The sequence below is a fragment of the Engraulis encrasicolus genome, chromosome 22 (genome assembly GCF_034702125.1).
Source record: "Engraulis encrasicolus isolate BLACKSEA-1 chromosome 22, IST_EnEncr_1.0, whole genome shotgun sequence".
Taxonomy (NCBI): domain Eukaryota; kingdom Metazoa; phylum Chordata; class Actinopteri; order Clupeiformes; family Engraulidae; genus Engraulis; species Engraulis encrasicolus.
Genome location: NC_085878.1, coordinates 41,865,269 through 41,877,309, shown reverse-complemented (window position 1 = coordinate 41,877,309; position 12,041 = coordinate 41,865,269). Strand labels below are relative to the sequence as shown.

General features: G+C 43.5%; 1 protein-coding gene across 1 annotated transcript in view; it reads right to left on the bottom strand.

Annotated features, from left to right (window-relative positions):
• LOC134439183 (protein kinase C-binding protein NELL1-like) overlaps positions 1–12,041 on the bottom strand; it is a 289,261-nt gene that overhangs the window by 109,064 nt on the left and 168,156 nt on the right. The window lies entirely within an intron of this gene.

Below are 12,041 nucleotides of genomic sequence, written 5' to 3'. Positions count from 1 at the left end.
CTCAGCAGTTGCAAGGCACTTCGCCCGCCATGAGGTTCTTCAAAATGTTACAGTAAGTGTCTTTGAAGGGACCCACAGTAGCATGTGATTACAGATAGTATGAAAGTGCTCCATTATAAAGACCAATAAAATGAGCCCTCCATGTGATATGGCTGTCTATATAAGGAAATGTACAGCTGAAGCTGTAAACTGCAGTTCATCACTCAAGCTGAAAAACAAACTAAATTGCCATGGCAACTTCCTGTGTTTAAAATCAAGAAGATGATGCTATTCCCTCAGCAGAGGATTGGAATAATTTGAGTCCCAGTTATTGCATGGCAGAATTTTTTTTTTGTCTTTTTTTTTAACTTTATTTATGACAGTATAGTGAAGATGGTGACAGGAAGCGAGTGGGGAGAGAGAGAGATGGGCAAGGGCTGGCAAAGGATCCGGGCCGGGAATCGAACCCGGGTCGGCCACATAGTGGACGAGTGCCCTACCGCATGGCGGAATTACAGGGGTGTTTCCAGTTGTTGATTTGCATTTCCCTAATTGACCTGATTGCTACCAAATAATATAGAAAGGAATGATATAGGCCTCAACTGATTGAGCAGCATCATGCCTACACATCTCTTTTTCATAAACAGAAAAGAGCCTGAGAGAAAAATTGCCAGGAGAGAGAGAGGGAGAGAGATAGATAGATAGATAGATAGATAGATAGATAGATAGATAGATAGATAGATAGATAGAAGAGAGAGAAGAGAGAGAGAGAGAGAGAGAGAGAGAGAGAGAGAGAGAGAGAGAGAGAGAGAGAGAGAGAGAGAGAGAGACAGAGGGAGAGAGACAGAGACAGAGACAGAGACAGAGACAGAGACAGAGACAGAGACAGAGACAGAGACAGAGACAGAGAATCCTTAGTAGAGCCTGCAGTCTTGTTTTAGGGCTGGACTCCTGGTGGAATTAAATTGAAATTCAGTCAGAGCAGTGAACCACCTCACATCCTAAAGTACGACAAGACAGAATTGCAGCACAGCCACACTGTTTTTTTTCATATCCAGATCACCACATTCTGGTGGTAATGTACCCTGAGATTCATCCTTATAGATATTTAACTGCAAATCACATTAGGCGAGACATTATGTGAGTGTGAGTGCGTCACCGTGGTGATGGAATCAGGTCATTGTGGGGTTTCAGAGAGATCCATACACCCAGTGCTTGAAGTGTGTGTGTGTGTGTGTGTGTGTGTGTGTGTGTGTGTGTGTGTGTGTGTGTGTGTGTGTGTGTGTGTGTGTGTGTGTGTGTGTGTGTGTGTGTGTGTGTGTGTGTGTGTGTGTGTGTGGAGGGGGTGTTGGGGGGGACTCAGGGGGAACTCGGTTCCCCTTCCTCATAATTGTCATCATAATCGTTCCGGCAGAACTTATCTTGTGTTCCTGCACCTCTTTTTTCTTCTTCAAGCACTGCATACACCATCATCTTGAAGGTTAAGCATCTCCTCTCTAAGACATTCTGGAGGAGAGCTCAGCAGAAATGCACAGCAAGACTGCCTCGAATGAAATGTCACTGCCTTCATTTAAACTTCAGATTGCATCTGGATATCGCATGGGCATGTGTGCGTGTGTGTGTGTGTGAGTGTGAGTCAGTGTGTGTGTGGTTTACCAAGGCTTGAAGACATACACAATGCCGAGGGTCTATCTGGATCAGACATCAGATTCATTGGTGTTCGAGTGCAGCACACCACCATCTCGGTTTGAATACAGTCAGCATATTCATCCCGAATGTGCTGTAACATGCAATATCATGCATGACTCCCAGATAAAATATTGGATTCATATCTGTGCTGTCGCTGCACAGTCCCCGGCTAATACAGCACACAAACGTATTTCTGCCTCCAAGTATACTAGGGGATTTTCCACTGATTCCTAGTCATATAGAACAAGGAGATTCACTTCCCCTGACATAATGTACTTATACATTTATAGAGCCATTACTGTAGGGCCAGGTGTGCCAATAAAGCCAACTGCCGGCTGATAATACAAAATGTCTTCCACACTCCATGCCTGACTCAAGACATTTGGGTATAGCGACTTAAATAGTTCTCCCACTTGTACAGAATTACACTAATGGCCGTTTCCTGGGTTGTTCTCGTTAAGTGCAGACATAAAATTGTCCATGCTGATTCCAGACTGGAAATGTCATTGCCCTACGTGCAGGTCGAGATGAAATTTGAGATTCACTACAATGTTTCTTTGCTCTTTTTCCAGTCCAGAGAGACTCTCTGGCTTTCAGGCCTACGTACTAGATGAAAAGCTGCAGCCTAAATATTTCAAACCACACCAAGCTTGAACGTGCAATACTGTGAACTCAAACTCAAACTCCCAGTATGTGACATCCTACCAAACATGCATGCTAGATTTCTCTGCATCAAATTCAAACTTCAAAAAGTGGTCAATGGAAGAAGAGCACCCTCCAGTCTCACTTCATCAGTAAGTAAAAAGGCCTCCAAAAAGACTGACCGCTATTTACCTCCAGAAATGATACCTTCGTGTATCGCCTGTGCTGTCTCTGTTATTATTTGCTCCACAGGACCAGAGCAAATGTGGATCTTGGGGACACTCACGCACGCTGGGAGTGTTGAGGGGGCGTGTATGGGGGAGGGAGCCCCTGCCATGCTGCTTTTCACAGTGCTCATTCCTCCATGGCGGCTACATGGGCAGGCAAAGTGCAGGTGTGAGATTGAGGGAGAAATGCAACGGACAGAAGAAAAGAGATTGGAGGAAGGACTTCACATGATACAAGAGAATGATTCCCAGAATAGGCAAGGCAAGACAATTTAATTTAATTTCATACATGGAAGCAATTCAATGTGCTGAAAAGCATAAAAGCATAAAAGCAATAGCAGCGCAAGGTGTGCTGTAAAAGGAAATAAAAGCACAAGGCAGAGGCAGATTAAAAACAATATAAAAAGGTAGTGATAAAGCAGGAGGATAAAAAAGAATAATAGATAAAACTAGCAAAAACCCATGAAAATATCTAAAAAAGAAGGAATCTGAAATAGAGCAAAATGCATCACCAATGCGCTGTGGATATAGTCAACAAACCCCAGCTCAGCCGTCCCTGCGCCTCCCCCGCTCCCTCCCATTAGAGTATATTCCCTGGTATTTAGCAGACACTTTTATCCAAAGTGACTTACACCAGAGAAGAAAATCAATAACATACAGTATGTGTGGGGAAAATAAACAGTACACATCTTACGCTTCCTATTCTCAATGACAAGAATCACCCACCAGCCCAACAAATTCTGAAATGTCCTCCTTGCTAATAATTGCCTGCTATGACGACAGCCAGGCACTGCAGAACCTTTCCCCTTACCCTTTCCCACCGTGTCAGCACAGTGGCGGAACAACTGTACACAGGGCCCTAGGGCAAAACACTTGTCGGGCCCCCTATATGACCTGACAAGATCACAATTGGGCCCCCACCACCAATGCAAGAGTGCCCTGGGCCCAGGGGCAAATGCCCTACTTACCCTCCCTATAGCTCCAGCCCTGTGTCCCCAGTGACACTCCCCTCCCCTCCTCCCGACATCCAGCAAACTCCAACAATGTGCCCTCATTTCCACTCTCTGTGACGACAATCAGCCACTGCTACACCACCACCTTTGACCATGCCGCCAGCCACCTAGCCCTGGTGTGTGTGTGTGTGTGTGTGTGTGTGTGTGTGTGTGTGTGTGTGTGTGTGTGTGTGTGTGTGTGTGTGTGTGTGTGTGTGTGTGTGTGTGTGTGTGTGTGCGTGCGCGCGTGCGTGCGTGCGTGCGTGCGTGCATGCGTGTGCCCTCTGCTCTCAAAAGGGGACAAAAGGCTAGAGAAACCAGGCAATTCAACATCATCACTGTGTATTTTAAAAGGATGATCCAGTCAGGTTAATCGCCCGGAAATGCCTTTTCTTCACAAACATGCATGTGTCGTGCATGAAAGACGAGGAATTAACACATAGGGCCTGTTTATAACAACAAATGTGTTGTATGCGTACAGTCTATGACAGGCCGGTATATGATGTAACATCATGCATTCCTCTGTTATCTTTTTTGACGAAGACCAGACTGGTCGAAACGTTGTGTTGAATAAATTGGGAGCAGCAACAGTGTGCGTGCGGACCTTCTTTCTTTTCTTGTTTCATTGTGTTTAAGTCCGGCACCTGTTTTATCTGGATGTGCGCGCAATCCAAAACGCTACTGTGATATCTATTTAGTAGCCACATGACATACAGCATAACAAACAAAAATTTTAACGTCTGACATCAATACCCGGAAATATAGAGATTGCAAATAAAAATACAATAGAAAAAAAAACAAACTAATGCATGAGGCTTTTGGGTCTTATTATAATTATTTGTAATTATAGTATTAATTAGCCTCTTCAGATCTAAAGCCAATCAAATTCCTTTCACAAACACAAACAATACAATAAAGGGAGTAGGGGGGGGGGGGTTCCACATAAACAAGGTTGGGGGAGCTAGATGTGGAGCTTTGGGGGAAGCTCATCATCAGTAGATTACACTGTAACCATACAGTGCACTATATTAATCATCACAGAGATTGCACGACGCAATTATAATCAATTATCAGAGTGATTACTATAACTTGTAGCAGTTTCTGTCAATCAGAAAGATCCTTCATGTTTGCCTGAAGTTCATTACAGTGTTAACCTCAGCTCCTCTGATGGTCGGTGGGCTTTAATTGCATTAATTAACCATTCAGAAAACACACTGCATTACGGAGAATTGTTTAGATGTCTGACGGTGTTGCAGGTCTCTGGACAGCACACAGAAATGCATTGATACTCCACTCCATTCCACTCCACTCCACTCCACTCCACTCCACACACACAAATGTTCCGGGAATAGGTTGCGTTACAAACATCTGTGCCCATCCCAACACACAAAGGGAACGTGCTCCTTTGATTGGGAAAGTCGTTAGTCTGCAGCTGCTGAGCCTGTGCAAATTACCAGCTGCAAAAAAATGCCTATTCATCACATGCCTCCATTTTGCTCGGCCTGTTATCAGAATCCTCCATAATTACTCATGCATACAAATCTCCTTTGGACTGTGAGAAGAAGGAGCAAGCATTGATTGGTGATTGTAATTTGTTGCTGGAGGCAGAAGGGTACAAGACAACATGGCAATCAGCATCATGGTGGCCCTGTACAATATACAGTAATTCAATAGAGCTGTAACCATCTTTGTTTTCGTTTGTTTGTTTGTTAGTTTGTTTGATAGTTTTTTGTTTGCTTGTTTGTTTGTTTCTTTGTTTCTTTGTTTCATTCTTTCTTCCTTTCTCCTCTGTCTTTCTTTGAAGCCAATTCTTACGGTGGCTCAAAACAACCAAGGGAACAATATCAGACGAGATAGATCTGAATGCTTCTCCGTCAACAAAGAAGAAAATAAACTATCAGCACAGCATCTGGAACTTCCACCACTACTGTTTCCTCAGCAAACTGAAGCCATACAGCACCAGTGGTAGCAGCAGAAAGGTCATTCCCAGTTTCATTACTGACCGACACATTCATCAATATCAAATTCTCCAGTATGCATAGCTGTTGCACAAGGCAATATAGGCATTGTATCTCATCTCAGCACACACACTGGTGTATGTTGTATACTTCACATTCTCTGAGACATAGATGCCAGCAAAACCCACATAGAAGTGATTGTGCATTCAAAAGCAATGGCCTTTTCACTGAGAAAGTGTGTGTGTGTTTGTGTGTGTGTGTGTGTGTGTGTGTGTGTGTGTGTGTGTGTGTGTGTGTGTGTGTGTGTGTGTGTGTGTGTGTGTGTGCGTGTGTGTATGTGCATGCGTGCGTGCATGAATGCTTCATTCTGGTATTCAGGAATATATGTAGGCTATAAAAAAAAACAATTCCTCTCACAATACAAAGCCATCCTCGTCCGTTTTTTTTTGTGATGTGTGATACAATTCATGAATTGCATTGTTTTGACTTCAGTCCAACCTCCTTCTCTTATATATCTTGTGGAGAAATGGTGGAATATCTCTAACCTCGCGCGCCATCCTACGTACTTCTGCTAAGAGAGACTTGGCTCCGCACTACGTCTGGTACCTGTTTTCTGTGGAGCGATGTTGAGCAGCAGGATTTGGCCGGTGTTCTGACAAACGGTCCTACGTTGGAATTTTAATCTACGGTAGGATGTTCTGTCAGACATGTCTGTTAAACGGTCCTATAGCGCCAAAGATAGACGTCAGACATGTTTGTTCAACAACTTATCCTGATTTTTCTGAAAATGTCCTTCCCGCTTCCTGCAATCGTGTCAGATCAAACAACCTCCAGACCATGAATACGAAATGAAATGGTAGTATTATGGGATGGTCCCTGACCATGCTAGTGGAAAACCTCTGGATTGCAGTACAAATGTGGAGATTAACCTTCTTCTTAAGGCCTAAGATCTGAGACCTAAGAGCCTGGGGCACAGCTTGTTTGCTGCTCCATTTCAGCATCTTATCTTCTCCTCGCTCTTCCTCCCAGTAAGTCGGGACAATAAAAGTGTAATTCTGAGTAGAAAAGCAAAATCATGTGAGTTTACTATGTGTTTATGAGAGTGTGAGTCACTGTGGTAAGGGAATAAAATGGAGCTCTTGGCTCTGAATACTGTGCTGAGACGCTGGGTGGAGACGGGTCCCTGGAGGGGGGGGGGTTGTAGCGAAAGCAGGCCATTGTGATGAGACAACAGACCCAACCTTGTTCCCCGAGGTAGAGGAAGAGAGAAGGGAAAGATGGCCAGCTGTGGCTGGAAACGGCCATCCACCATCCACCACCCTCCATCCGTTATCCTCATGGGAGGGAGACAGGGAAAAAGGAGAGCAGCTCGGCACTGTCTCTATAACGAGGCCTATCTATTGGGTCATAATGCAGACTGATGCCATGGCATGACAGAGAGAGAGAGAGAGAGAGAGAGAGAGAGAGAGAGAGAGAGAGACAGACAGAGAGAGGGAGAGAGATTGTATGAGAGAGAGAGAGAGATAGAGATATTTAGAGAGAGAGAGAGAGAGAGAGTGTATGAGAGAGAGAGAGGGGGAGGGGCATAGTCTGGTATTAAGCATGCTGCTGCTTCCAGGGGTGGCCGTCACCGGGGACTGTTAAAGTGACAAATGCGCACCATATTTCTGAATGTGTGATTGCTGCCGGGCCTGTAGTGGGGGAGCCGATTCTCTGAGGTGCGATTCAATCGTAACACTCTCCAGAAGGACAGTAAAAAAAAGTCTGAATGCAAATGAAATGTCTACGGTTAAAAGACAGAGGCTGTGCATCACTACGTTCGGTTGGTCGGTCGTGCGGATGCATATGCACAGGCAAGGCAGAGACAGAGAGTTAGACAGAAAATTAAGCTCAATTCCATTTTATAAAATGACTATAGTGAAGTAAACCAACAGCCAACAAGGGCAGTGTTGCCAGATTGGGCTAGTTCCCGCCCAATTGGGCTGCTTAGGATGGCCGTGTGCGGGTAAAAATGGCATTTATCCGAAAAACCCGCCCACTTTTTGCCATAGAAATCAATAGAATTGTGCGGGATTTTGTGCTTCTAGGCGGGTTTTGAACATTTTTTGGGCTGGAAATCATCAGCCTCATCTGGCAACCCTGAACAAGGGGCACATACTGTATGCACACACTCGGAAAACAAAGCGTGATACTACTGAAGTACATCAACTCCGTCTGCTACCACTTAAGCATGTGATAAAAAAAAAATGTTTTGATTGTTCTTTCAATTCCTGTTTTTTTTCTAGCAAAAACAACTTCTGTAGCTAGTGTTTTCTCATTTAACTATGTCCTCAAGACAGCAAGGCAAAATATAACTCAACGCAATCAAATTTAAAAAAATGTATATTTCAAGCAAGTTTGTAAAATGTGAAAAAGTCTTATTGACAAAACAATCTCCTGCAGTGGGTTGCACCCGCTGATTGTAAGTTAGAGCGCAAATTAGGACGTTAAGTCCTAAATGGCGATTGCACGAAGGGACACTGTGCAGGAAATGGTCAAAAAAGGTACGGCAACTATGCTGCTCATTGAAACTGGGCTGCCTATTGCCAAATTTGATCTTTACATGAAAGTTTACTAAGTAATAAACACATATTTTCTAGTATGGTCCAAGTACAGTCATTTTTGCAGCTAAAAATGGCTACTTTTGGAAATTCAGAATGGCGGACCATGGAGAAGGTGTATGAAAAGTGCAATTTTTCCAGTCATAATGAATACTTAGAATTTGATGCTGGTGGTAAGTATTCGTAAAAAGGTAGCATTAGTGAATTGGCAGCATGAATTCTGGAAATAAACAACTAAAAATCTCACACAGTGTACCTTTAAGTTTTAACTTTGTTAGTAGTACGTAAATTGTACCAGTGTTGCATTTTAATGACGTTCAGATACTTAAATACAAGCCAATCATTGATAGCCAATAATGTAAACAGGAAGCAGGCTACGGAATGGTTTGAGTGAAGACGGTTAGCAGCAAGGACAGCTGCTGTCATTTATTTGTTCATGGTTAGTTAGCAGAACCTAAATGAGAATTTGGTGATTGTAACGGTGATTGTACTGTATGCAATTGGGTAAACACAACACAAAAGCGAACATGGTTTGGTTCCAGTGGTTGGTGCAAAAGTGTTGACTAGTAGGTTCTCTAAATGTACTTTTGTTCATCCTGTGGTCACGCCACAAAATAAAGGCTAAGCCCTCAAATATCAACTTTTTTTCACCCTGTTAGTGATTACTAACATACTGCCACACCGACAGGCGGACAAAGATGCGTCCGTCTATGCATTCTGCCGCCTTGTGGACACAGGAGGGAATGACAATTTAAGGAATGCATTTCAGACGGACAGACAGACCGACCGACAGACAGACAGACCGACGGACGGATGGACATACCCTCTTCTTAAGATGCTAGGGCGCATCTAAAAATAATAAACTATTACAACATATTCCACAAGTATAAAAGTGGGAGAAGTAAAAACCAATGCCACATTATATGACAGTATAAGGGTCTGTGAGACAGTAGGGGCCTTGTGGGCCACAGAGAGGCCCAGTTGATAATGTATGCAGGGGTGAATTAATCAACACGTATGGTTAATTAATGTGCTAGATAAATAATGAAGCAATATAAAGCACTGTATGGGTTACTCAAGAGGGCATTAAACACTGGGAGGCTTGTAAACAACAACCCCCGTAATGAACCCATTAAACAAATGAAAATATTTATAGTGATGATGAGATGCACTTTCATCACTTATGGTTGTTTTACGCAATGTTTTAATTGCAGGATTACAATTCCTCATCTCTCTCTCTCTCTCTCTCTCTCTCTCTCTCTCTCTCTCTCTCTCTCTCTCTCTCTCTCTGTGTGGAGAGGGTCAGTGTTCTTCTACCTTTTTCTCCGCTGAAATAGGGATAGCTGGATTGGAAGAAGAGTGATGAACTGTAACACAATCTTGTCAATGTACACTTATCCAATAATTACCTTTACATTGCAGCCATTAGGTAATATAAGTCTCTGGCTGAAGAAGCAAAGGATTCTCGCTCTGAATTATTTTTCCTCGGGAGGCGTGAGGAGTTCCTCAGAGACCATCTATTACGGTTCACAAGTGGTTGTGATCACTGATGCAGCAAGATGGCAGTGAAATTATGTTCAGAAAATTGACTTTCTATCAGTGCTGGTAGCTAATTGCCTTATCTGGCAGCTGGCCGCAAAGCTAACTGGCTCAAGTGAGGTAAGCTCACTGGCGATGAGTTCATGAATCGCCCCAATGATATTTAAATCTAATCTAATGTGCCAACAGCAGGAATAATTGGCTGCTAACTACGTGTAGCTAAAATGTTACCACGTACTTGGGTCAGTCTATTTATTGGCATCCAACAATAATGTAAAATGTAAAATGAATTGGCATCCAACAATAATGTAAAATGTAAAACATTTTTTTTTCTAAGATAATGGAATGGGTCAACACCAGACAAGGCAAGGCACTTTTAATTCTATAGCGCATTTCATACATAAGTAGTCAATGCGCTGCACTGTGATATATAACCGCGCAAAAGCATAAAAACAAGAGAGAAAAGAGAAAAAACAAAAGCATAAAAGCATAAAAACAATAGCAACGCAAGGTGTGCAGTAAAAGATAATAAAAGCACAAGGCAGGGTAGACAACAAGATAAAAGAGGCGAGGATAAAAACAAGAAGATAAAAATGAACAACAGATAAAATAACAAAAAAAGCCATTATCAAAACAATATCAAAAAGAAGGCAAGTGACCTGGGGAAGGCCGACAGGCCGGAACGATGTCACATTAAAAACCTGGGATGCAACTTGGGAGTGTGCGGCACTTCTCTCCTCCTCCACAGGCACTTATAACACACTTGGCCACCATCAGTTCTCAGAAACAAGCATGCTCTCTTTTTTTAAATGGTGTGATCGCTTGAAGTGGCTTTGTGCAATGTGAATGCATGATGGCCATTTTATTTGGGTACAATGTTGACTTTTGTTGCCTAAGTGTGAGTCTAGCATTTGGTAACAAAAACGTGGGGTGCCATTTATGCATGTTTTTTCATGTAAAAAAAGATATCAGGTCTGCCAACCATGTGTACATGAAAAGATGTGATAAACACATCCAAACATGCACCAAATTTGTGTGTCGGTCATTTATTCAGGTCTAACTCCATTTAACCTTTTCAATCTGCTCCTTTAAACTCCTCCTCAAAGCCATCCCAGCTGCTTTCATCAGCCTTCCCATTCACTCTCATCATGACATGGATGTGCCTACTGTCTACACAACCAGATCCTTGATGTGGAGCAATTTCCTTCACAGACGAGGCATTACACGCATGACCAAGAGAAGATCAGAGCTATGTTCAAAGCACTCACGCAGGCAGGCGTAGGTTTGTACCGCCACTCTACATTACAACACGTCCCCTGCTGTCATTAGGCATTCTGTGTCGCACAATGCCTTTCAGGACCACTCAAGCCTTCCATTCCCATTGCCTCATCACATCAACAGACTATTCAGAGCATGAAGCAGAGATGAGAGAGGAGGATGAGAGGAGAGGATGGTAGCTCACATGAGGAAATGAAGGAAAGGAAGGAAGGAAGGAAGGAAGGAAAAAAAAGAGAGAGAAAGAAAAGCGATACAAAGAAGTGGAGGAGTATAGGAAGAGAGAAAAAAGGGAAAGCATGGAAAGAGGAGGAGAAAGAAAGATAGAAAGGATGAAAGAAAGAAAGAAAGAAAGAAAGAAAGAAAGAAAGAAAGAAAGAAAGAAAGAAAGAAAGAAAGAAGAGGAGGAGTAGTGAAGTTGACAGCAGAGGAGATAACAGCAGCAGCAGCAGCAGCAGCGGTGGCGGCAGGAATGGCGACACTGACAGCTCCTCTCAGCTGTGGAGTGCTGTGTGTGTTGTGTGTGTGTGTGTGTGTGTGTGTGTGTGTGTGTGTGTGTGTGTGTGTGTGTGTGTGTGTGTGTGTGTGTGTGTGTGTGTGTGTGTGTGTGTGTGTGTGTGTGTGTGTGTGTGTGTGTGTGTGTGTGTGTGTCAGGGCACACACGTCTCAGGTATGGAGGCACTCTGATGAGAGGCCCTGCTAACGGATGCACAACTCTAACTCTGACAAGCCGACTGTCTGTGCCAACGCCACACACATATCTTGGCAGACTTGCAGAAAGAGAGAGAGAGAGAGAGAGAGAGAGAGAGAGAGAGAGTATGTGGTGAATGCGAGAGCTGTTTGCAAGAAAGACGAGTTAGCACGGCGAAGGAGAAAATGTTATAGTAAGAGTATGAGAGTGTGATACTAAGAGAGAGAGAGGGGAGGGAGGGGTGACAAGAAGAGAGGACAATTACGGAAAACACTAAACGCCAGGTGGTGTGCCAAGGCTTCCTTAATAAAGCACAGATTGCGATGTAACACTTGTTCCCTTGTCATCTGCCTACAAAGTCTACAGTACACCCACATGAAACTTTGCTTCTGTTGGAACAATATCTCCATTCAGCACGGCCCAGCTGGAGGACATTCAAAGCCACACAC